At 37.2% G+C, this 23,956-nt stretch overlaps 1 protein-coding gene and 1 long non-coding RNA gene across 4 annotated transcripts in view; one reads left to right on the top strand and one right to left on the bottom strand.

The window, feature by feature from the left end:
* The window catches only part of UMAD1 (UBAP1-MVB12-associated (UMA) domain containing 1), a 220,445-nt gene that overhangs the window by 151,988 nt on the left and 44,501 nt on the right, over positions 1–23,956 (top strand). The gene's annotated exons all lie outside the window — the stretch shown is intronic.
* Positions 2,992–23,956, bottom strand: part of LOC109497465 — a 62,557-nt gene continuing 41,592 nt past the window's right edge. For 2 of the 3 annotated variants that reach the window (XR_006594228.1, XR_002153686.2), the window contains exons 2-3: positions 9,938–10,026; positions 2,992–4,959 (exon numbers count right to left, since the gene is read on the bottom strand). This is a non-coding gene — a long non-coding RNA (uncharacterized LOC109497465). The remainder of the gene's footprint in view (positions 4,960–9,937; positions 10,027–23,956) is intronic. The other variant, XR_006594227.1, reaches the window with a different exon arrangement.

Below are 23,956 nucleotides of genomic sequence, written 5' to 3' on the forward strand. Positions count from 1 at the left end.
AGGCCAAACTATGTGAGGTGTGTGAGAGCTGCCCCTGTTTCCATCCAAAATGCACATATGGTGTGGGTAAGCCAGTAATGGGAGTTTTACGCAATGTTTCTGCTCATGTACACAGTGTGTTGCTCAGCACCAATTATTCCTTGCCAGAAACCCGCTAACCTGCTGCTTTTGTAGCTCTGCTTGATGAGGCTAGGTAGCTTAAAGTGACCACAATGATATTTATTTAACTTCACCAATCTTAGTTTGTTAAAGTTGTAGAACTTTAACCGCCTGCCTCCTCTGCTGATTTATTGCAATTGATTGCAATTAGAATCAGAGAACTGGAACCTTGTCATTGCATTGCACGGAGCCACGTCCGATCCAATGTATGTTTATTAGATATGTGGAGGAGGAAGAGGCAAAATGTGGAAATACTCACTTCTTTGCTTAGCGAATCTAGTTGTTCATCTCCAAATTAGAAAATATTTTTAAAAAGCAGATAAGATATTCGGTTGATATTTTGGTAGTTATTTTGTTGTCATTTTTCCAGTTTTCCCACTTTTATAGTTTTAAAAACCACAAAATCAGCAGGGTGAGAGGTCCATGTTGGGAGAACAACTGTTCCCTATTTCCCATAGCCATCTTTTTTCTAATCCCCTGTTTTTTAATTAGGAACAAATGGTCCTTATTTTTTCCTCCTTCGGTTCATGTTACAGTTGTAACTTCTTGTGACTATATAGGGAGTTTAAATTAAAGCCCAGCCATATTCATGTGGTCTTTACACAACCAGAGATTCTTTTTTGAAAGACAAATTTCATCTGGCTCTTTTGCATTGGAAAAGGAGCATGCAGATACGTATTTGGTCTAGTTGGCATTTTCTGAATATTCTCCTTTGTACCTTACTGAGGATTCTTGTTGTAAATACACTTAACTGAGGACGGACCGATATGAAGACACAGAAAAAATTTACACTTTACTGAAGCTCAGCTAAGTTTATGTCAATTTTTACATTTCTTTCCAGACCTAGCAGGCACTGCTCCTTACATGTCTTTTTTTTCTTTTCTTTTTTTTTTTTTTTTTTAATGAATTTCTGTGTTCTTCTACCCTGGTCAATAATTAACATGAATTTCCACCCATTCAAGGACTGTTTAATGTCCACTTTGGGGATGTCATATCCTTAGGAACATACCTTTTACACATTGCTTTTAAATTAAGAAATCATTATGGGTGTGAATTCATAAATTTTCTCTAACACCAGTTATATAATAGAAAGTCTGTGTACTAGAAACTCCTAATGTAAAAGCCAAAAGCCATAATTTTTTTTTTAATAAAAACAACCCACATTTTCTCTGCCTTGTTATGCCACTTGGAGAAGGAGAGAAGACTGGCATAAACTATACCTGAGAGCACAGTGATAATGGACTGAAGTGCCCACTCCATAGTAATAAAAAGCCTATGAAAACTTTCTCAGACCTTTTGAACTGAAAAGAGTCTGCAAACTGTTGCATAATCCTACTTATTAAGCTGGTTTTGGTTGGAGACTAATTGTGAGAACATGCTATTTGTTCATCTAGCTATTCTGGGTCTATCATCATTGGATCCAGCCGGTCCATCAGAGTATATTTCTATCTCATTGCCTTAGTCCTGCAAAGATTGCCTTCCCTGAATGGTTTTACAGCTTGACTGAATAACTCTGTGAGAAACTTGAGTGGAATACACTATAACATTTATTATGAAGGAATTACTAAGACATTGTCTACTACGTCACATAGTCTCCCCTGCGTCAAGTCCCACTTAGGTTTTCTGGTTTCTTACTGCTTTTATATCCGTAGAAAATATTTTGCTTTCCTGAGGTGGTAATATTCCCTTTTCTCAGGGCCATTGTGAAGTCTGTACCTCATCATTTTTTTCTGTTTTCCTTTGGCAGGGGGAAGCTCAGACCTAAATTTACAGCTTAGTTTTAGTAATTATTTAGGACCCTAGAGGATATGATCTGCATACTTTATTTTCCTCTTCTCTAGGCTCCTGTATTTTTCCTGGGCATGATCTTTGAATTTATTTTGAATCTTTTTGGCTGTTTCAGATTCCTTGGGTGGAGAAAAGGGTTAAAATTTGCACACATATATTTATGCAACACTTATATAAGTCTGTCTCTTCTGCGTAGTTTTTATTTTTCTAGGTTATAAGAGATATATATGCACACATAATTTCAATTTTCTTTTTATTCTTTTTTAAAATATGTGATAAAATTATACATGAGCTTTTTCCTGTGAGGATATATGGACACAGGGCACTTATTTAACGTCTCTCCCATGCCTCGGGCTCACACACTGATCTCCAGTCAGTGTGATTTCTTCAGGATTGTTGTTGACTGGAGGATAAAGGTAAAAAGAGCCTCCTTGCCAGATCAGTAACTTTGTCCAGCTGCTTCCAGGCAGAGGGTACCTTAGGCACCTGCAACCTGCTTGCCCCATCAACCACTCTGTGGCCTCCTTCTACACACACTTTTTCTTCATGCTCTAGACATACTTTTTAGATGGTTTACCAGATTTTAGATACAAGCATGGAAGACCTAGGAAAAGTGACTACCTGACTTAGAGATCTTGTCTTTGGGGTCATTCTTCACAGTAGCAGATTCACAGGACCCCTGCAGTAGCATGGAGAGCTGCCAGAACATGAGCTGTATCACCAGACCTCGAGCTTAGATCTTGGCTTTGCCATATACCAGTACCTTTGATAATACTTAGCCTCTTTGATCTTCATGTCCCTTTGCTGTAAAATGGGAGTGGAGATACTTACCTTGCAGGGTTTTGTAAGAATTAGATGAGTCAATATGTAATTTTTATTTATATGTCTATATGCACCGTGTCTGACATATACTGGGCCCTCTAAATGTTTCAGTTGGAAGGAAATTATGGCTAATGCCTTGAAAATCATGCCAAAGTAAGGTTAAAGGGATTAAATCAGGAATTGTGCCCAGATGAAAGTTACAGACACCTAAAAGGCAGCAGCTTAAATTTAGGGCTTTATTTGTCCCATGTAATGACAAGGCTCTTGGAAGGTGGTGGAGGCACTGTTTTAGGAACTCAAGCATATCAAGGCCAATGTCCTATGAATCTTGATCTTTTCCTCATGGTTTGCAAGATAGCTATCGCAGCTCCATCCATTATATCCAGTTTCCAGGAAGTTGGGGAAAGGAAGGATGGTGAAGGGAGAATAAAAGTGCCGGTGGCTCAATCAGTTAAGCATCCACTCTTGATTTCGGTCTAGTTCATGATTTCGGTCTAGTTCCTGATTTCATGGTGCTTGAGATGGAGCCCTGAGTTGGACTCCCCACTGACAGTGTGGAGCCTGTTTGGGATCCTCATTCATTCTCATTCTCATTCTTTCTTTCTCTCTCTCTCTCTCTCTCTCTCAAAAAAGTGAAAAAATAAATAAACATTAAGAAAAAAAGTGCCTGTGACCAGAAACTTTCCAAAACCTCTCTAGCAAGATTTATTGGCCCTAATGTGTCACATGGCTACCCCTAATGGCAATGGAGCCTGGAACATGTTTTTAGCTTGGTACTTTGCTACCCCCAGCAAAATCAGCACTCATTAATGAGGAGGAAAGGAAAGGTGAATATTGGATGGACTGCAACACTCTCTGATATAGATATCATCCTATTTTGCTTTTAGTAGCTTCATTTTTCTAACAATAGACATCGGTGCAGATGGGAGTGAGGGAGGTAGAGAGAAATACCCATTGGTGATAACTAGACACTATTGGAGGCTAGAGGTCTTTGAGTAGTCAAAGGGGATGGGAAATAAAGAAGGATATTTACTTTATTATTACCTTTTGAACCTATGATAAGTTAGGCATGGTGCTGGTAGGAATTTTACATATATATCTCATTAATTGTTACAGATGAGGTGGGCTATATTATCTATATATTTTACTGAGGAGGCAATCAAGTGTCAAGGATATCAGTTTCCCAAGGTCACACAACCAGTGACAGTAATGGAGCCAGAAGTCAGACTTGCACCTGACTAACCACAAAATCTTTGCTTTGCACTGCATGGCTTTCCTGTATAACTCTCAAGAAACCTGCTCTTGCACTTGGCTTTTATTTTCCATAGTGCCTTGTACTACTGGGGTCCAAAATAACTACATTTGACCTAATTATTTGTGTACAGAATTAAACTGAACGTCATGTAAAGAACTGCTGGTTGCTGAAGGTTATATAGATGAGGCTGGTGCTTCCCTCTCGTCATCACCATTCAGCTGGTGGTTGCTGCCTCTGTGTTTCTGCCTCTAGAGTCAGTAGCCCCTAGGGACATTCCTTAGGACAAAGGAAATATGGCAAAGCCCCAGTGACCATTCTCAGGAAGCCAGAATTCAAAATTGAAAGCTGATAGGATGATGTGACATGGAGACAGGTATCTTCTCAAGTCAGTAGCCAGGGAATTATCCTTGACTTTTTCTACCTCTCCCTCTACTCTAAACCCAGTTGGTCACCAAGTCATTTTGTTTCTACCTCACCTGCCCTTTCCACTACCTCCCCACCACAGCTGCAGTCGTTCAGACTTGATTATCTCCCACACGGACTGCAGAGAAGAGTTTCTGAAATGGCCTCCTTATCTTCAGATTTTGCCATCATTCAGTCCATTTGCCCACAGATCTGACCACGGAGCTGCCTTACCTGATGACATCAGGGGCTCTTCAGCTGCTCACAGAACCAAAGCCAATGACTTTGAGGCACGTGTCCGATCATTACCTGGCCTTGCCCCGTTGTGGTTTACAGTTTCTTACCATGCTGGGCAGAAATCACACTTGTGCAGAAGGGCCACTGAAGCAGATCAGAAAGAGGTGTACCATTTTTAGCTGGATAAATTTCCATGGGTGTTACTTTTTTTTGTTTTTTAAACCTTCACCTCATGCCTGTCGACACTGAGAACCAAAACCAGTATTGTGTGCTTTCAACTTAGTTGCAGTTTTGCTCTGAAAGAAAAATGGGTTCAGATTCTAGCCTAAGGTTATTTAGTCACCAAAACATCCTATTAGTAACTTGGCATTGGTATCTTTATCATTGCCTAAATAAAACCTGATTAGGCTGGTTAATAAGTTATAATTCCCTAGCTTCTTACCAAAGAGCATATTTGAAATATCAGACCATTTCATTTATTTCAATAAATCCTTCATGAACACCTATTTTGAACAAAACTCTGTTAAACATTGCTCTCCATGTCTGAAAATTTCTGGATAATTACTCTGTTGAAGATTTGTGGTTAAAAAAAAATCATATTGCACTTCTAAAAGCTCATCGTTGCAAAATCATGTAAGACAGTTGACCATAACTGAAGCCCAGGATTAGAGGCTATAACTGTTTTCAGCGGTAATTGTCACTCAAGCCAATTTTAGGACCAACCATCAATTAACCAAATGAATCAGTTAACCACTGCTTTCCTTAACAAGTTAAGTGTTAAGGAGTTTTACTAATGCAGAAAGGTGGTACCCCGGGAGAGTATGAGATTGGAAAATGATTTATTATGAGAAGTATAAGGTTAAATTACATATAAATTACAGATGAAAGCATAATGTGAGAATGTTTTCTTTTTCTGAGGTATTACTTAATCTCATAAGTGATTTAAAGGTGTATTCTGTGTGCATCTCATTTTTTTAAGGTGTTGATTATGAAATTTATAATTCTATTAACCTTTGGGTTTTGGTTCCTAATATATTGCCTGCAATTGTCAGTCAAATCAAAACCCAAACTTGAAATTAAAATTGTCTAACAACAAATGAGAGACCAGAAAAAAACTCAACTGGCATTTAAAAAAAATATTACGCCTTGTAAATTTTGAATGTTCGGATTTGAGGATTAAATACTGGCACCTCTCTGTCACTTATTTTTCTACTAATGATCATCCCTGCCTCAGCTTTTTAAAATGGTCTGTTGGGTTTCAGTTTAGCATGCAAGCCCTTAAGCTGTCTTTTGTAGTTTCATAAGGGCCAAGAGCTTGTTAGCCTGGAATTTAGTGTATTTTGATAGTCATTTGTTTTTAGTTATTCTTTTCTTGATTTTTTGGAACTCTTTTCATGAGGAAACTCCATGATTCTTACCAATTAGTCATAACCAGTTCGGATTTAGAAATTACATAATTTACTACTTTGGAACACTACTTTGTTCAAAGACCAAATGGTAAAGATGTGGATATTTCACTGAATATAGGGTGATGTGGCTAATAATTAGATCCTCAGAGAAAAAAATAAAACTCCTGAAATTTGTGGCAGGATCAGAAATGCGGCCAGGGAAAACAAGTAGTTTAATAAATAAATACTTGTTATTAGTGAAAATTGAGCATGACCTTTTTAGGATTCAATCCTTGTTTTTAGTGGTATAGTTTGTGTTTTCACTGTGTTCATTAACACAAAGAACAAGTAACTTCTCTAGTGGCTTGAGATTGGACTCACAGGAAAACATTAGGTAGTAATTAAGAGCAAGGCTTTTTTTTTTTTCCTTAGTTTGTGAAATTTTAAGTATACTTCCTAATGCGGTCACTACTTGCCACATGTAGCTATTGGGCACTTGCAATGTGACTATTCTGAATTCTAATGTGCTAGAAGTGTAAAGTATATACTGGGTTTCAAAGGCTTGGCATGAAAAAAAGATCGCAAGTATCTCAATAATATTTTATGTTGAGCACATGTTGCTATGATAATCTGGATATACTGGGCTGAAAAAAGAATATTAAAATTAATTTCACCTTTTTCTTTTAACTTTCTTACTATGGTTACCAGAAAACTGAAAATCACATATATGGTTCACCTTAAATTTGACTGGACTATGCTCATCTACTAGGCTAAAAAAAAAATCTTTAATATGTATAGTTAATATTGGTTATTAGCAACATATTTGATTCAGATTTTTAACATCTTGAAGAGACCATTTTGGGGGCAGTTTGGGAAGCCCATTTATTCTTTTGCTCCGTGCAAGGGTTGCAGGTTGAAGCAGCTGTTCTTTGGAATTGCCAACCCTGTTCAGTTGACTGATAGCAATCGATAGATAGTTATGGAAGGAATAAATGCCTCTTTGTTGTCACACAGCCTAAGTGAATGAACTGCACCTACTGTTTCTCTCCTTTCCACCTTTCTTCCCCTGAGGGCTTTGACGTCGTTAATAATTGGTTGATATTTATAGTAACATAAATCTAAACGCAGGTTTTCAAAGACTCAATTCATATATTACCATATACTATAAATGATGGTATGTCATAAGTTATCATGGCTTATCATCTTATTTACAACCCTTGGCTAATATTCTGTCACTTATTATATCATTACATATTATTACTGATGATAATATCTATAACCAAAAATGAATTTTTCATACTGTGCTTTTATAAGAAACCAGCCGAAGCAGAGTCTGCATGTAGTAAGAGCTGGGACACAGGCACTTATTAATAATCAGCCTCTTTTCCAGTGAGATTTAACTATTTCCTTTGTGGGGGGAAAATCATAGAAGAGCTGTGTGTATTTTATTTTAAAATCTTTAATTTATGAACTGTTTGACACCACCCTAAAACGTTTTGGAGCACTGAGATTAGTAGAATGAGGTCACATTATGTTAGGCAGAGAGGCCATTGAATAGGCGTTGATAATAATAAAACCTATAAAGGTCATTCTGTGAAGATAAATGTAATATTTGAATTAGTCAGTCATTTGATTTCTCTAAAAACGTAATAAGTTAATCTTGTTCCAAAAAAAAAAAAAAACCCTCCAATACTGGTAGTTTTCTTTTTAATGCCTTTCCTCTTAGGCAATCTTTTGTACATCATGCAAAAGACCATACAATTAGCATGAAATGAGAGAGTGCTTTTTAAATTTGATGAATAAGGGCTCTTTTTTCTCCAGCTGATATGCATGCAAGGTGGAGGTCTGTATCTCACCAGCAGACTATTTGGTATCTATCCTATAAGTAGCTCCCAGTTTATATGTGTGCCTTAATGAGGACAGAGGTGTGGAAGTAATAAAAAAAAAAAGAGCTGAAAGTGCATTAAAAAATAGCTCAACGCTTTAGTGTAAACGCTGCAAGATTCCCAGATTTGGACAGCTGGGCTTTCCACCTTGCCCTGGATTCCAAAGATGGCCGTGTCATCCTTTTTTTTTTTTTTTTGGCAGTCAATTGAGGACATATTAGTAAGACCTCCGTGAGCATGAAAAACTGTTTTTGGTGCTGGTGGGGTTGTCTTTTCTGTCATTTATCACGAAAAGTATTATTTGTTAATTTTTTTTTCTAAGTGTTCCTCCTTTAGAAAAGTTTTTATGCCTCTATATTATTATGGACTGTTGGCTCTACAGAAATACTTGTCTTTGAAGTTGGAGTATTTGCAATATGTTAATGAACGTTATTCTTTTTTTTTTTTAATGTTAATATACTGTTTCATTAGGAGTGGATGCTCTGCTCCTTGCTGTTTTAAATGGCACAGTGTTTAAGAGATTCCTGGTATTGCTGGGAAAGTTTTTATAACTTACCAGCCATTTTTGTTTTGGGCTTCATTATTCCCTCATATGTAGCTAAAGCATTTCCAATTGCATAAAAGAAGGCAAAATGCCACAAATCAGATAAATCGGTCATTAATTGAGCCAACTCTTTCCGCTTAAGGTACTACCATAACTAGGACTTCCAGATGTAGCAAATAAAAAACAAAAAAAACAAGATGCCCAGTTAAGTTTGAATTTCAGATATACAACAGATTTTTTTTTAGCATAAGTTTGTCCCGTGCAATATTTGGGTCATACTTTAGACTACAAAAGTCATCTATATTTGATCTGGCAACCATAACCATAGTTCAGCTTTCTTATTAATTCAAAGAACTCCAGAGCTATGTTAATTCTATGCTTGGATGTTCTGCACAATACTGATTGCTGACCATCCCACCACAACCCAGTTCTTAGGGATATCGTAATATAGTTACAATTCTTGGAAGCTCAAAGTGCTTCCAGTATGTTTTCTCATTTATCCACACATTGGAGGAAGATAGAAAAGGGCACACTCTATTCTCATCTTGCCTGCTTTTCATTTTAATAAAAAGGAGAAAGTAGTCTCTTACAAAGTGATAAGGCTTATTCTGAAAGCTAAGAGACCACCTATAGCAGAATTTGGATTATCCTCTTTACCCGTGTTTTTGGTTCATTTAGTAGGAACTCTCTAGCAGATTTTTAAAACTTCAAAACAAGTGAATTCAGAGAGAACATGCATATTCAGTGTATTTTATAAATGAGGAGGGCAGGTGAAAAGTGACTTTTCCAAAGTGAACACTGCCATCCAAGTGAAAGATTTTAAACTTCCCTATGCTCTCCCTTCTCCTCCTACCTTGCCCTCCACATAACAGATGCTGAGAAGAGCCACTCAAAATGCACGTCCTCATCCCTTGTCATCTGCATTATTACTGAGGTTTCCTAGGTGATATTTCTTCCTCCATCCTCACTCCCTACCAAACTGACAGCTAACAGCAATTTTTCTAAAACATAAATCTCACCACACCACAATCTTACACAGTCTGTTTCAGTGACTACTTATCAGAGAAAGTCCATGCTGCTTAGCATGGCATTCAGTGCCCTTCCTGATCTGGGCTCTACTCAATTCCCTTTCTTTTACTTCTTCCTCAGCACTTGATGCTACAGAAATAGCAAAATATTTGAAATGCTTCAAACATGCCACTTTATTATCTCCAGCTTCTTCATTATCTCCAGCTTTTTGTGCATTGTTCCCTCTGACCGGAATGTATATCTCCTTGTATCTTCCTAGCAAAATCCTGTTCATCTTTGAAAACACTGTATAGGCATCATTTGCTCTGGGAGGCTTTCCCTGATCACACTTCCCGTATCCTTACAGTGAATTCTGTTCTCCTACTTCAACTTTTACATACACTTGTGGTATCACATACACCACAGTGTATTGCAGTGGTTTACTCACATGCCTTTGTGCTGTAGAAGTTTGCTAAGTTTTCTGAGGACAAGACATTATCATCATCATTGCCAAATCTCTGGTTTCTAGTGCAGAGCCTGGAAAACAACAAGCATTTGGAGATGTGTTTGAGTTCCTGAAATGATCGGTTGTCCACTAGATCAAACTTTAGGTAAATCGAGTCCCCTTGAACTGGTCCCATGCTTTAGCTGCTCCCTGACACAAGTTTTGTCCTTTCTTTCACACACAGCAGTTGGTAGATAGAGAAGTGACTCAATTATCAGCTGAATGACTAATCTACCAGTGCTGTTTATTAGTTAACTGTGGAGTTTTTTTATAGGGTAAAGTACTCCCATACAGAGGGGTGGTTGTGGCAGCCTTACATAATAGAGTAATAGAAGTTTGCCTTCAGGTTCTGTATCTCCTTTTGTTTCTTGTGCTTTCTACCTCTAAGGCTGCCCATCAGTCTTTTTGGGGTGGGAACTGTGTCATGGGATGGAGGTCAGGAGGTGGGGGGCAGGGCACTAGATAAGGGAGTAGTGATTCTTACTATAGTAGCCTGACATTGCTCCTTTTCTGGACTAGTCTTCAAACTTATCTTTGTGTTCCATCCCCTTGGGACCTACCCAATCATGGAAGTTAATTAATAAATTAATTCACAACAAGATATTCAATTATATTGAGAGCTCAAAGTGTAATTCCTCTCAGATAACACTTGCATTTTAACAAATGCTTTTAATCCCTATTTCCAAAGAATGAATACTGGCATGATACACTTTATAGTAAATATATACTTCATAATACCAAGGAAAAAAGTGTGTTTGAAAAAACTGGGGATCTTTTCATCTCCCCTCAAATAGTATTACCTAGGTGCTATCTGTAAAATGTATATACATGGATGAATCAGGAATTGCATTTGACTGCCTATAATGGACAATCATAAACTGGTGGTTTCAATGAATCAGGGTTTGTTTGTTTTTTCCATTGAAAAATGTCCTGGGTTCAGCAATTGAGGGCCAGTATAATGGCTCATGATACCATCAATGTACTAGACTTCTGTCTTTCTGCCCCACCACCCTTAACGTGTGGCTTTAAAACACCAGGTTGCCTCCTGATTACCAGATGGCTGCTGCATCTCCAGCCATTAGAGGAGGAGATTGAGGCAAAAGCAAGCCCCCTTTAAATAGCTTTTCCAAAAGCCCAATTCAATAGGTTTCACTTGGCTGTCTTTACTAGTAGGGATGGTTGGGAAATGTTGTTAGCTACGTATATTGCCGAGATACTTACCTATAACTAAGAAGGGAAACAGCCCACTGATAGACAACTAATAATCTTACAACCAAATTAGGGCAAATAATGTGTTATCTCGTCTTTATGGGATCAATTCAAATAAAAAATACTTAGAAAAAACAGCTTATTGTAGTTAATATTATAATAGATTTTCCTATAAGATGCAGTTTTAAAAATTTTTTTATTTAAAAAAATTTATTTTACAAATTTTTTAAAGTAGGCCCCACACCCAACCCTAACATCGATGGTCACATGCTGTGCCTACTGAACCAGCCAGGCACCCCAAGGCACTCAGCTACTATGTGACTCAAACTTGAATTCGGATATATCAGACTCAACCCAAACACTTACTGCCAAGTCAGTGAATCAGAATTGGGAGCTCCAGTTCTGCCACAGGCTTGCAGAGCCCCTAGTTCTGAAGTAACTGCAGCTAGGTCAGTCCTCAGGGACACCATCCCAGCCAACCTCTGTCTGTGTGCACACTGTCATGCTTGCACGTGCCAGGGCTTAGCTGCCACCAAAGCCTGGGATTTGGAAAAGAAAGGAGATAACCCCAACCTATCTTGCCCCCTACTCTGCCTGCCTTATTGCCCATGAAGTCCTCCTGAAACCCAGCTTCCCCATGACCCTTCTCCTCAGCATCTATATAACCGGTGGTACAAACCCTCACTCTTCAGGAATCACTGACCAAGTTAGAGGGAATTACGTTTCGAAGTCAGTTGACCCAGATCATCAAGGCCTTTAAAGGCCAGATCTCAAAGTTCGACTTGTATTTTGTATGTGATTAGCAGGTCACTCGCTAACAAGAAGTAAACGAAAGAATCAGTGGTTTTCCATCAAAACACAAAGAAGGAACATTATTATAAGGTAAAATTTCTATATATAATGACCGTATAGTCATGTCACTTTTGAAGGAAACGTTGTAAGTGCATTGCAATATCTACCAAACATTTTCTTGTTCTATCTATGGCAATTCTTAGCACTAACGCTAATAAGGACTTGGCTTTGGATATAGCAGCTAGCAATTTTTTAGAAACCCAAATTTGGTGAGGAGGGTAAATTATATAGGAAATAGATTTTGGATGAAAATTTTAAATTGTCATATAATGAACAGTAGCAATGACATACCTACATTTAACAGGCAGTCTAATTCTATCGGTAAAAGCTGGTTATAGGTTTGGGGAACAGGTGATTTCTATTTGACTTCAAATTTTAAATATAGTCATTCAGCAAATGATTTTTAAGCATCAGCATTGGTCGTACTTCTGCATTATCCATGGCAATGTGGGAGAGGTATACAAATACACTCAGTGAGTGTATTTGACTCTCTGGATAAAAACTTAAAGCTCATTTTACTTTTTATAAATGTAAATGAACAGAAAAAAAGGCTGAAGCCTGAGCTAGAAATAAAACCATAGTGCTTTAGGTCCATATCATGGGTCTCGCTGAAATAGCACATTTCATTTTTATTCTAAAGAAAGATACAGTTAATAATCTGATATCCTTTTGAAAATCAATTCCCTATACTTCATATCAGTGATGAAAAATATTTACGATGTAAAGGTATATGTTAATTTTACACCAGTCCTAATAAAAGCTAAGAAAAAGATGCAGTATCAGCCTTCTGGATGTCCTTGGTCAGGTAGAATTTAAGGGCTTGAGTCATGGACGACTCATCCTTTTTCCTTGCATTTAATTATTTACTAAGTCCTGTCAGAGAGTGTCTTGTTTGTCCTTTCCTTTACCTCTCCTACGCCAGGACCAGAGATCAGACCCTATCATCCCTCATCTGATTTATTACAGAGCCTCCTGACAGATCTTTCTCATGGCTTTTGCCTTTCTGGTATATTCTTTACATGGTGTCAGAATTTTGTACTTAAGTTAAAAAAGGAAAAAGAAAGAAAAAAGTTGTATTCCCACCTCCCCCCATCCCCTGTCAAACATCTAGTGTCACCTGTTACTTAACAGAACCATATAAAACTGAGCTTGGCATTTACCAGTGGGTCTGCAGCTCCTGCCAGGCCCCTCCAGGGCTGCATTCTATTACTTCCACTTCCCAGACATGCCTCCTGCTTGCATAGCTCTCTGCCTTGCTTGCTGGGCACTTGGTGGAATGCCCTTTCCGCAGTAGCTACAGTGGAGGTCAGCCCTGACCTTCAAGCCTAGCCCAGAATGTAACTGTTTTCCCTGGTCCCCCCATCGGAAGCCAGGTCTCTGTTTTAGGCACTCCCACACTAAGTTGGTCTTTACTTCTATAAGGCATTTAAAAAATTTAGTTCTGTGTCCTAGTGTCTTTGTCCCTTTGTGTGTGTGTCTCTCTCCTTCTCCCTCCTTCCACCCCCTTTCTTCTTCCCTCCCTCCCCACACCACACCCTCTGTCTCTACTCTCCCTAGTCCTTCCTTTCTCTCTCTCTCTCTCTCTCTCTCTTTTTTTTTTTTTTTTTTTTTTTTTGCTCTGGGTACCCAGTAACTTTGGACCAACTTTGAAATACAGAAAAACGGTCATACTGATTCTTCCTTTTAGCATGTTTTCTACTTTTCCTTGTCCCTATATACTTCAGTATTTTCTTTAATCTTCTATCAGGTATTGCCTCAAAACCTTTGTAGGAAGGGCTATACTAACGCTTGAGTAAATATAAATAAATGCATAGACCATGTGTCTGTGGAATCAGGAACTGTGTCTTGCTCATCTTTGTATCTTCTAGCACTGTCTCCACCAGATAAGTGAATTGAATTGGAGCATATTTCCATCCCTACATCTTTATATAAGTATCTGCATACAGAATTTCTCATCAATTTTCTGAAGTGGCTACAAGAATTTTTCTTAATTATAAAAAATAAACCGGGGGCACCTCGGTGACTCAGTCAGTTAAGTGTCCCCCTCTTGATTTCGGCTCAGGTCATGATCTCATGATCTGTGAGATCGAGCCCCAGGTTGGGCTCTGCACGGTCAGTGGGGATTCTCTCTCTCCTTTCTCTCTGCCCCTCTCCCTCTCATACATGTGTGCACATGATCTCTGAAAAATAAACAGTTCTTAAAATGTATATTTTGTTGTTAAAAATGAACCCTCCTATATCTCTCATTCTTAGATAAAATATTAAGATTATATAAATACTAATGATACACTTATTCATTTATAAGGACATTTATTTGTATTGTTTGTATTAAGTTAGATATTCTGGGCTTGTGTAAATTGAGTGCTCATGACTAGTAATCTGATGTAAATTCAGAACAGTTAGAATTGAGGTACCATTACTTTTACTGGTTTAGCCCCTCACCTCCTATCTTTATGCCCACCATGTCCTCAACTCACAGCTGCCACAGCCAGACTTTATCTTGCAGAAACTTACTCCTCTTACATGTTTTTTAGATGTTTACTTGTTAAGAGAGAGAGAGAGGAGGGGAGGGTCAGAGGAAGAGGGGGACAGAGAATCCGAAGCAGGCTCTGCTGTCAGCCCAGAGCCCAATGCAGGACTTGAACCCACAAACCGTGAGATCATGACCTGAGCTGAAATCAAGAGTCAGATGTTTAACTGACTGAGCCACCCAGGTGCCCCGTCCCTTTACATATTTTTCAAAGTTCCATTCATTGGGGGTGCATTATATGATTCTATATACTTTTTTTTTATTATCTGTCATATTTGATCATAAAATCAAACCAAGGAACAAAAAGTTCTACTTGTTAGTTCCATTCATTTTTTTTTATTTGAAGTATAGTTGTCACATGTTACATTAGTTTCAGGGGTACAACATAGTAATTCAACAAGGTTATATGTGATACTATGCAAACCATAAGAGCAGCTACCATCTGTCACCACACAGGGCTATTGGAATACAATTCACTACTTCCCGTATGGTGTACACCTTTTATTCTTGTGACTTATTCATTCTATAACTAGAAGCCTGTATTTCTCCCTCCTTCTGGCAACTGTCAGTTTGTTCTCTGTAGTTTTGGATCAGTTTCTGCCTTTTGTTTATTTATTTTCTATATGTAAGTGTAATTATACAGTATTTGTCTTTCTCGAACTTATTTCACTTAGCATAATACCCTCTAGGTCCATCTATGTTGTCACAGATAGCAAGATCTCATTCTTTTTGATGATGGCTGAGTAATATTCCATTGTGTGTATATATGTATACACATGTATGTATACATACATGTATACATACATGTGTATACATATGTACATACATATATGTACATATGTATGCATACATTTTTACACACATACCACATCTTCTTTATTCATCCCTTTATCAGTGGACACTTGGGTTGCTTCCATATCTTGACTATTGTAAGTAATGCTACAATAAACATAGAGGTACATATATCTTTTCAAATCAGTGTTTTTGTTTTCTTTGGGGAAATACCCAGTAGTGGAATTACTAGATCGTATGGTATTTCCATTTTTAATTTTTTGAGCCCCTCCCCCGCCCCACCAATGCTGTTTTCCAGTGGTTGCAGCAGTTAGCGAATATTCCCACCAGTGGTACAAGAAATTTTGTTTTTCTCCACATCCTTGCCAACACCTGTTATTTCTTGTCTTTTTGATTCTAGCCATTCTGACAGGGGTCAGGCGATAGCTTATTGAGGTTTTGACTTGCATTTCCCTGATGATGAGTGATGTTGTACATCTTTCCATGTGTCTCTGGGCCATCTGTAGGTCTTCTTTGGAAAAATGGCCATTCAGAGCCTCTGCCGGGTTTTTTTTCCCAAGTAATCTTAAGCCCAATGTGGGGCTCGAACTCATGACCCTGAGATCAAGAGTCATGTGCTCTGCTGACTGGACCAGCCAGATGCCCCTTTTTGTCCATTTTTTAATCAGAGTATTTTTGGGGTGTTGAGTTGGAGAAGTTACTCATATATTTTGGCTATTAACCCCTTATTGGATATGTCTTTTATAAATACCTGCTTCTCTTTAGTAGGTTGTCTTTTTGTTTTGTTGGTTTCCTTCACCGTGTAGAAGCTTCTTATATTGATGCAGTCCCAATAGTTTCTTTTTGCTTTTGTTCCCCTTTCCTAAGGATACATAGCTGTAGTTAATGTCAGAGAAATTATTGCCTCTGTTTTCCTCTAGGAATTCTATGGTTTAGGTATTATATTTAGGTTTTTAATCCATTTTGAGTTTTTGTGTGGTGTAAGAAAGTGGTCCAGGTTTCTTCTTCCTCATGTAACTGTCCAGCTTCCCCAGCACCATTTATTGAAAAGACTGTCTTTTCCTCATTGTATATTCTTACCTTTCTTTGTCCATACAAGCGTGGATTTATCTCCGGGCTCTTTGTTCTGTTGATCTATGTGTCTATTTTTGTGCCAGTATTTGATCACTACAGCTTTGTAGTATTACTTGAAATCTGATATTCTGATACCTCCGGCTTTGTTCTTCTCTCTCAAGACTGCTTTGGCCATTCGAGGTCCTTTTGTGGTTCCATACAAATTTTAGGATTATTTGTTCTAGTTGTATTACAAATGCTATTGGTATTTTGATAGCAATTGCACTGAATCTGTAGACTGCTTTGGGTCTGAGATATTTTCATATTTTTCCATTTGTTGGTGTTCACTTTGATTTCCTTCGTCGGTGTTTTATAGTTTTCAGTGTCTAAGTCTTCCACCTCCTTGGCAGGTTATTGTTTTGGTGCAACTGGAAATGAAATTGTCTACTTAATTTCTCTTTTTACCACTTCGTTATTATCATGTAAAACACAACCAACTTCTGTGTATCAATTTTGTATCCTGCACCTTGACTCAATACTGAAATTTAATGAATTTATTATTTGTCATAGTTTTTTTGTTTTTTTTTGGTGGGGTCTTTAGGATTTTCTGTGTATGGTATCATGTCATCTGGAAGTAGTGAAAGTTTAACTTCACTTTACTGATATGGATGCCTTTTAGTAGCTCCATTCTGGATAGTTTGTGTTCTTTTGAGTAAAAGAAGTCAAAATAGTCTCCAAATCAGAGGTCAGTTTTCGCTGTTCTGAAGTTTGATTACTTAGTTTTGCACTGGGTTTAGCTTCATTTTTACTGATTATCTGAACCAGACTCCCCATTGAACCTCCCTGGTGACCTGGTCCTGTGTTCAGAGCCAGGGGCTAGGAACTCCAATTCCCTTTGTGGCTTTTTGACAATTACCTAACTTTCCTGTATTTCCTCATTGACACCATTGGGATAATTGCCTTTTCATACCTCATAGGAGTATTGTAGGATTAATTAATGTTTGTAAAGTGTTTTCAGGATCATGATGAAAGGTATTAATTTGTAAGCATGTGGTATTATTATAATTATTAGTAGTAATAGGGATGGTTGTTTAATGCAAATTTTCATCTAAGTGTAGTGTCATATTTTCAAAGGACAACCTCTTTCTTTGTGGCCAGATGTGGATACAATTAACCCTTTACCCTTTATTTTGAAGATACAATTAGCCAATTGTGTGTGCAATTAGACGTGTATGCAGTTTTTGCCAGAACAACTAATTACAGCCTTGGTAAAAGTCCTTTGAAAATGCTGGCCCTTTGAATCTTAACTGTCCCTATCTGTGTAATAAGCAATTTGTGCTACGCATATTTTGAGGCTGCGGAGGCTCCTGAATGTTGAAGAATTGCTCTTGCAGTTACTGGAGAAAGATTTTATTTTCTTGAAGCCCTAGCATTGTATTTTGCCATCAAGCCTAAAAACCCTTTCACGTAGTTCTGGTTTCAAAGGTTTTATTGATTTTTCTTAATCTTGACATTCAGCTGAAAGATTTTCCACAGGCTGCATTTTGTGAAACAGGTTTTTCTTTTGTAATTTTTTTCTCCCTTGAAAACTCCATTTCTTTTCTGTCTCTAATCCAAACATATCATCTCTTATTACCCTTACTCACTAAATAGCAAGTGAGAAACAGATTAGTACTGATCCTCTCTTCCCAGATGTGGCTTTGTGACACCGTTTTACACGGGATTTTTAATCACTATAATGTAAATTCTATATATACAGAAGAGTAGAAAGAATCCTGAAGAGACCAGGAAGGTACTGTTGTACCCACTGCTCTCCTGTTATTGAGGGAAGGGGGGATGTTCATGGCTGTTAATGAGAAGTTTAAAACAGCCTCTTTTAAGATATTTACACTTTGACACTTCTCACTGATCATCCTTGAACTTGACTTTGTGCAGAACACTATCCTACACCATGGGAGATTCAGAGCTGAGCAAAGCACACTTGTCACCTTCTAGGAGCTTAGTATCAAGAGTTGACGATGAGAAAGGTGTTCAGGTCTGCACACTCCGGTAAGTGTTGTACAAACAAAGTGCTGGGGTAGGGTGTTTGGTAGAAATGGGGATTACACTGATCCAGGGACATCAGCAGAAGCTTCTCTGAAGCTGCATTTGAGATAGGACCTGAAGGACAGGTCAGCATTTTGGTAGACAAAATGGAAAGTTTGATAGAGAAGAGGGAACGTTTTTGGGTGAGTGAAGGCAGCAAGATGCTAAAATGGAGGGTTCAGGGAAGGGTGGTTGGTTTTGCTAGAGTTGTAGTGACCTTGTGAAGGAAGTGGTAGGAGGTAGAAAGGCAGCCTGGGACCACACTGTGGAGAGCCTTCAAGGGAGGGAGCAAAATTCATACTTATCTCAGCTGTCAGAATGAAGCAATGATAGGGGTTTTGATAGAACGATATGACCAGTGCCAGGCCTAAAAGGGAAGCAGGCTCGCTGCATCCCGGATGAAGTGCAGTGTGACGGAGTAGAAGAGGAGAGGTGCCTTTGGAGATGGTGCCAGAATGAAGACCAGTCATCTCTGTGGACTGTTAGCATTGGGAGTGAAAGGGGAGTCGTTAGACACACGTGGCATGCTGAGGACTTAGTATTTCTTGATATTGGCAACTCTCCTGACGTGGAGGTGAAGGACAGGAAGGAGCTAGGTCAAGATGCCTGGGAAGAAAGAGGAGAAGTACCTTTCACTGAAATAGAGATGTCAGGAGGGGGGCCAACTCTTGGGAATTACCACACTGTGGCATGTTTATACAAACAGACAACGATAGCAGGATAGAAGAAGATTAATTCTAGATAGCAAATGTAATGTTTCCAATAAGAATGGTAGAAGGGAAGTATATTTTATCTCAACAACAGCAAAATCAGCTGGTATTGCTGGGGAGCCTTGTTAACATGACAAATGAGAGCATATAAACAGAAAGCTTGAAGAAATTAAATACATTTCTTAGAGCCTATTAACCTTTATACTATGAAAAACGAATTGGAGTGCTTTTATATATATGCTAAGTGTCCAAAACACAACTCTGTGTGTGCTTTAAAAATATTTTTTTTTAGTCACTGAAATGTAGCTACAATATTGGTGGTTACTTTTAAAAGTTCCTTTTTAAAATAATTGAAATAAAGAAGCCAGAGCAAAATAGTACTCTCATCTCTAATCTTAGGAAAGTCTGTTCCCCATCTCATTCTGTCAAACACTGGTTTGTAAGGAGGTTCTATGGGTAATTTATCATGCCAGCAGCCCCAAGAATGTGGAGATCTACCCAGGTATCCCTAAAACCCCCAGATAACCTCATATAATTCTGTCATCCATAAATTTCCTAGCCTCTTTCCAGCCTTTTTACATTTTCATGCTTCACCGTGTCACTAAACAATAAATCTCATGATTCAGGGACTTATTACCAATTATTGAGGAAAAAAGAAGTCTTCTCAACCGTCATTGGTAAAATGAAAAGTCCATAATCCATATGGTAGATGCTCTGTACACATAATTTCTGTCACCTTTTTCCTTAAGTAATGGGGCATTGTGGAAAGACTATGAGCTTTGGAATATATCTAGTTACCTTCTCTATAAAGTGCAAATAATGAAACATTATCCTTCTGGTTGCTCAGGCTGAATCTTTGGCGTTCTGCTGACTCCTCCTATCTCTCATACGTACAGCCAATGTACCAGCAAATTCTATCAGCTATACCTTCAGCTACTTCCAGATCCATCACTTCTTGCCCCCTTCACTGCCACCTCAGTTCAAGCAAATATTATCTACTGTCTGGATTATTATAGTAGCTTCTTAACTCCTTTCTTCCACCTTTGTTGTTCAGCAGTCTGTTCTCAACTACAGAAAGGACACAGTGATTCTTTTCAAACACAAGGCAGTTGACTTTCAAGTACAAGCCAAAGTCTTTGACTGCAACCTCAAGGCCCTATACAATCTGGTTTCCTAGTGGCTTCTTCTCCTACTACCATTTCCTTTATTTATGCTCTTCCAGTCTCACTGCCTCCTGGTTGTTCAAACTCCTGCCTCAGAGCCCTTGCATTGGTTGTTCTGGCCTGGAACACCCTTCTTGCATCTCCTACAAGTGTTTCTTCAGTTACCCTCTGATAAAGTGGTAACTCCCCACTCCATCATGCTCCATGCCTCCTTTCTGCTTTATTTTTCTTCATAGTACCTGTCACCATCTACTATTATACAATGTATTTCGCCTAATTGTATTATATGTCCTTCCCAGGGCTTGTAACAATACAAACTTTTTGGCAATGATTATACATCAGAACAACACATATCATTCCTGAAGGCATAGCACATAGAATTACACACAGCATCCTGATATCAAATTCAACATCATTTTTGTGCAGAAAATTGATCATTTAACCTGTGGTGCTGTTGAACGATACTGCCTTCAAAAAGCATTCTTCCATTGTTCTGTTCACTCATTCGTGCTTATGAGATCTTCCTGTGATTTGTCTGTTTGATATTGTGTTCCTTAAAAGGTACAGATAAATCTGACATTTACAAAAATGTTAGGTCAGTCTTAGTAATGGTTTCCAGATACTTAGATGTAAATTTTTTTTCTCATCTAAATTTATGTCTATTCAAAATTTTTATTTCAGTTCCATGAATAATTTTTCTAGTAGCTTTGGGGGAATAAAGTTTGTCAAGCCCCCCCCCCCTCCCCAGTGGAATCTAGTAAGAACTTTTTAGTAATGATTGAGTCAACAATATATGTCTACTTAGAAAATACTCCATTGAGTACCAAGTAATTTATATACATATACAGAACAAATATACACATCAAAAAAGTAAATTATTCAAATATTCTGTTCTTATTAGATTATTAGAAGTGTATTAGCTGCTCATCATGGTTGTAATTCTAGGTCTGTCTGTATTTCTGTTTTTGTTTTCTATATGTTGGTCCTGTTTTTGGATGGAATAGTATTTGTGACTCTTAAATTATGGATTCTGTCCTTATCAACAACAAAATATGGTCTATATGTTTTTAAAAGCATTTTCCTGTTACTTTTTACATGACATTTTATTCTAATCCTGGTTTTTGGTTTGCCTTTTTTATTTTTAATCTTGGTTATTTCTAGTCATTCATTCATTTGCTGATTAGTACAACACATTTATTGAGGTTCTAGCCATACAGGCATGAAGGAGACAGCCATATTCCTCTCTTATGAGGTTTATATTCTAGTGCAGAGAATTGGGCAATAAACAAAACAATTCTAAGAGTAGCATGTTCTATGAAGAAAATAAAATAGAATTGTGTGCCAGCATGACAGGCAGCACAATAAGATGAAAGTTTTAAGTAACAAAAGAGGATTATTTGTCCTTTATTGAAGGACTTTAAAACACATTTCTTGAAATAACTGATTTAAGATCACACATCTCAGCTATCTTATTTTAGGTTTTCTGGTGTTTCTTTGTTTCCTTTTATTCTTTTCATTCCTCTGGATAATATCTTTTTTTTTTTTTTTTCTCCAGTGATATGGAAGATGTTAACACTTTTGTTTACATAAGTGGCTCTTTTTACTTTCTCTAAAAACACTCTCTGATCTAAATTTTGACTGTCAAATCTGAGAATTACATCTTTTGTTTGCCCCTTTGTAACATATAAAATATAATTTCCATACTCCTTACTTATAGTCTTTATTAATGTAATCTTAAGTGTCAGATTTAATCAATTGTATTAAGTACCTATTCATAATTGGGTTTCATATCCACAATTAAATGGATTTACCTCTATATTTAACTTTTAATGGTTACCATCAGTCTTTATAATTTTATCTTCCTGAATTTCCTAATTTTGATGCTAAACTTTATATAATTACTTTTAAAATGGCTTGAATAATTATCTTAAGCTCTTATATATTTAAAACTTGTTTTTTGTTTTCTTTACAAATGGACAGTTTTACTGGCTATAAAATTCTCATGTTACAATCTTTGGTTGCCCCCAAATTATACATATTACTTCATTGTCTTATAAGTAGGTAGCTTGTTTTGTCTTTTCTGTTACACTCTATAGTTTAGTTTTATCTTTGAAATTTACAAATTTACCATATATAGCAAATTATGTGGGACTCAAGTTTGGTTTCTTCCTCAAAATATTCATTAGTAGCCTAAATCTCACTTGTTTTCCTTCTGTTCTCTATTTGTCATTTTATCTTTTTAAATTTTGCTATTACATTTTTCAGTTACTTGGTGATACATTTTAAAGGTTCAAAGAAACCTGAAGTCAAGAACTTAAATTTGTCTGGATTGATAGCTTCCCCAGTTTCTGGCAGATGCAAACTTAAATCCCTCTAGATGAACTCCTTTTAATCAGACCTAAAATATTTTCACAGAATTCAAAGCAATATTGATTCTTCAGTAAAAACTTACAAAATCCATAAAGAAACAGGGTTGTACACATGCTAAATTAATAGACACAGCAGAATCAAATCTGCATATTGCTCAGATATTGGTTAGTATGTCTCATATAATACAAGATAAGTGTGCTTATTATATTTAAAGGATTAAAAACAAACTTGAAATATGTCAAGGATTACGAGACTTTTAAAAAATATCAAGCATATGTGGAAAAGGACAAAACAGAACATTAGGAATTAAAAGTAGTAATTCAATGCATAAGTTGACATTTAGCATATTAGACATAGATGAAGAGAGATTTTATGGGCTAGAAGACTGATCTTAAGGAGCTACTTAGAATGTAACAAATAAACAGAAATGCAAAATCATAGCATGGAGAGTGCTGATTTTATATATTGCATTATAATAAAATAATGGTTAATAGAACAGCTAATATTATAATGTAATATATAATAATGAATGAGGAGGTCTAAAGTGCATCTTAATGGAATCCCAGAAGCAGAAAGGTCCAACTCAGAGAATGGGGCAGAGACAGTATTTTAAAAGGTAGGAGCTAATAACTTTCCAAAACTGGTGAAAGATATCAATCTTAAGATTTAGGAAGCTCAAAAAATTAAAACACACACACACACACACACACACACACACACCAGAAATCCATATTAGACATGATACTGAAGCTACACAACACCAAAGACAAATAAAATATCTTAAAAGGTTATCTCCAAGAAATAAGAGACAGCTGACTTGCCAAAAACAATGGAACCTGAAGGCAGTGAATTAGTATCTTCAAAATGTTGAGAAAGTGTTATTGTAAACCGAGAATTCCACATTCAGCATCATTTTCAAGAATAAGGGCAAATAAACTTCTTTTTAGATATACAAAACCTGGGAGAATTTGCACCAACAGACCCTCTTCTAAAGGAAATTCTAAATGATACACTTCAAGTGGAAGAAAAATGATCCCAGATGGAAGACCTAAACTGTATAAAGGAATGATAAACTAAGAAAGTGACCCATATGAAACAAATATCAGCTAAAATCAATTTAGAAAACAAAAAGAGTAATGGATTATAGCAAATAACCTAAGAGAGAAGTAGTTGAAATTAAAGCATTTTAAAGTCTTTG

This window comes from Felis catus, chromosome A2 (assembly GCF_018350175.1).
Source record: "Felis catus isolate Fca126 chromosome A2, F.catus_Fca126_mat1.0, whole genome shotgun sequence".
Lineage (NCBI taxonomy): Eukaryota > Metazoa > Chordata > Mammalia > Carnivora > Felidae > Felis > Felis catus.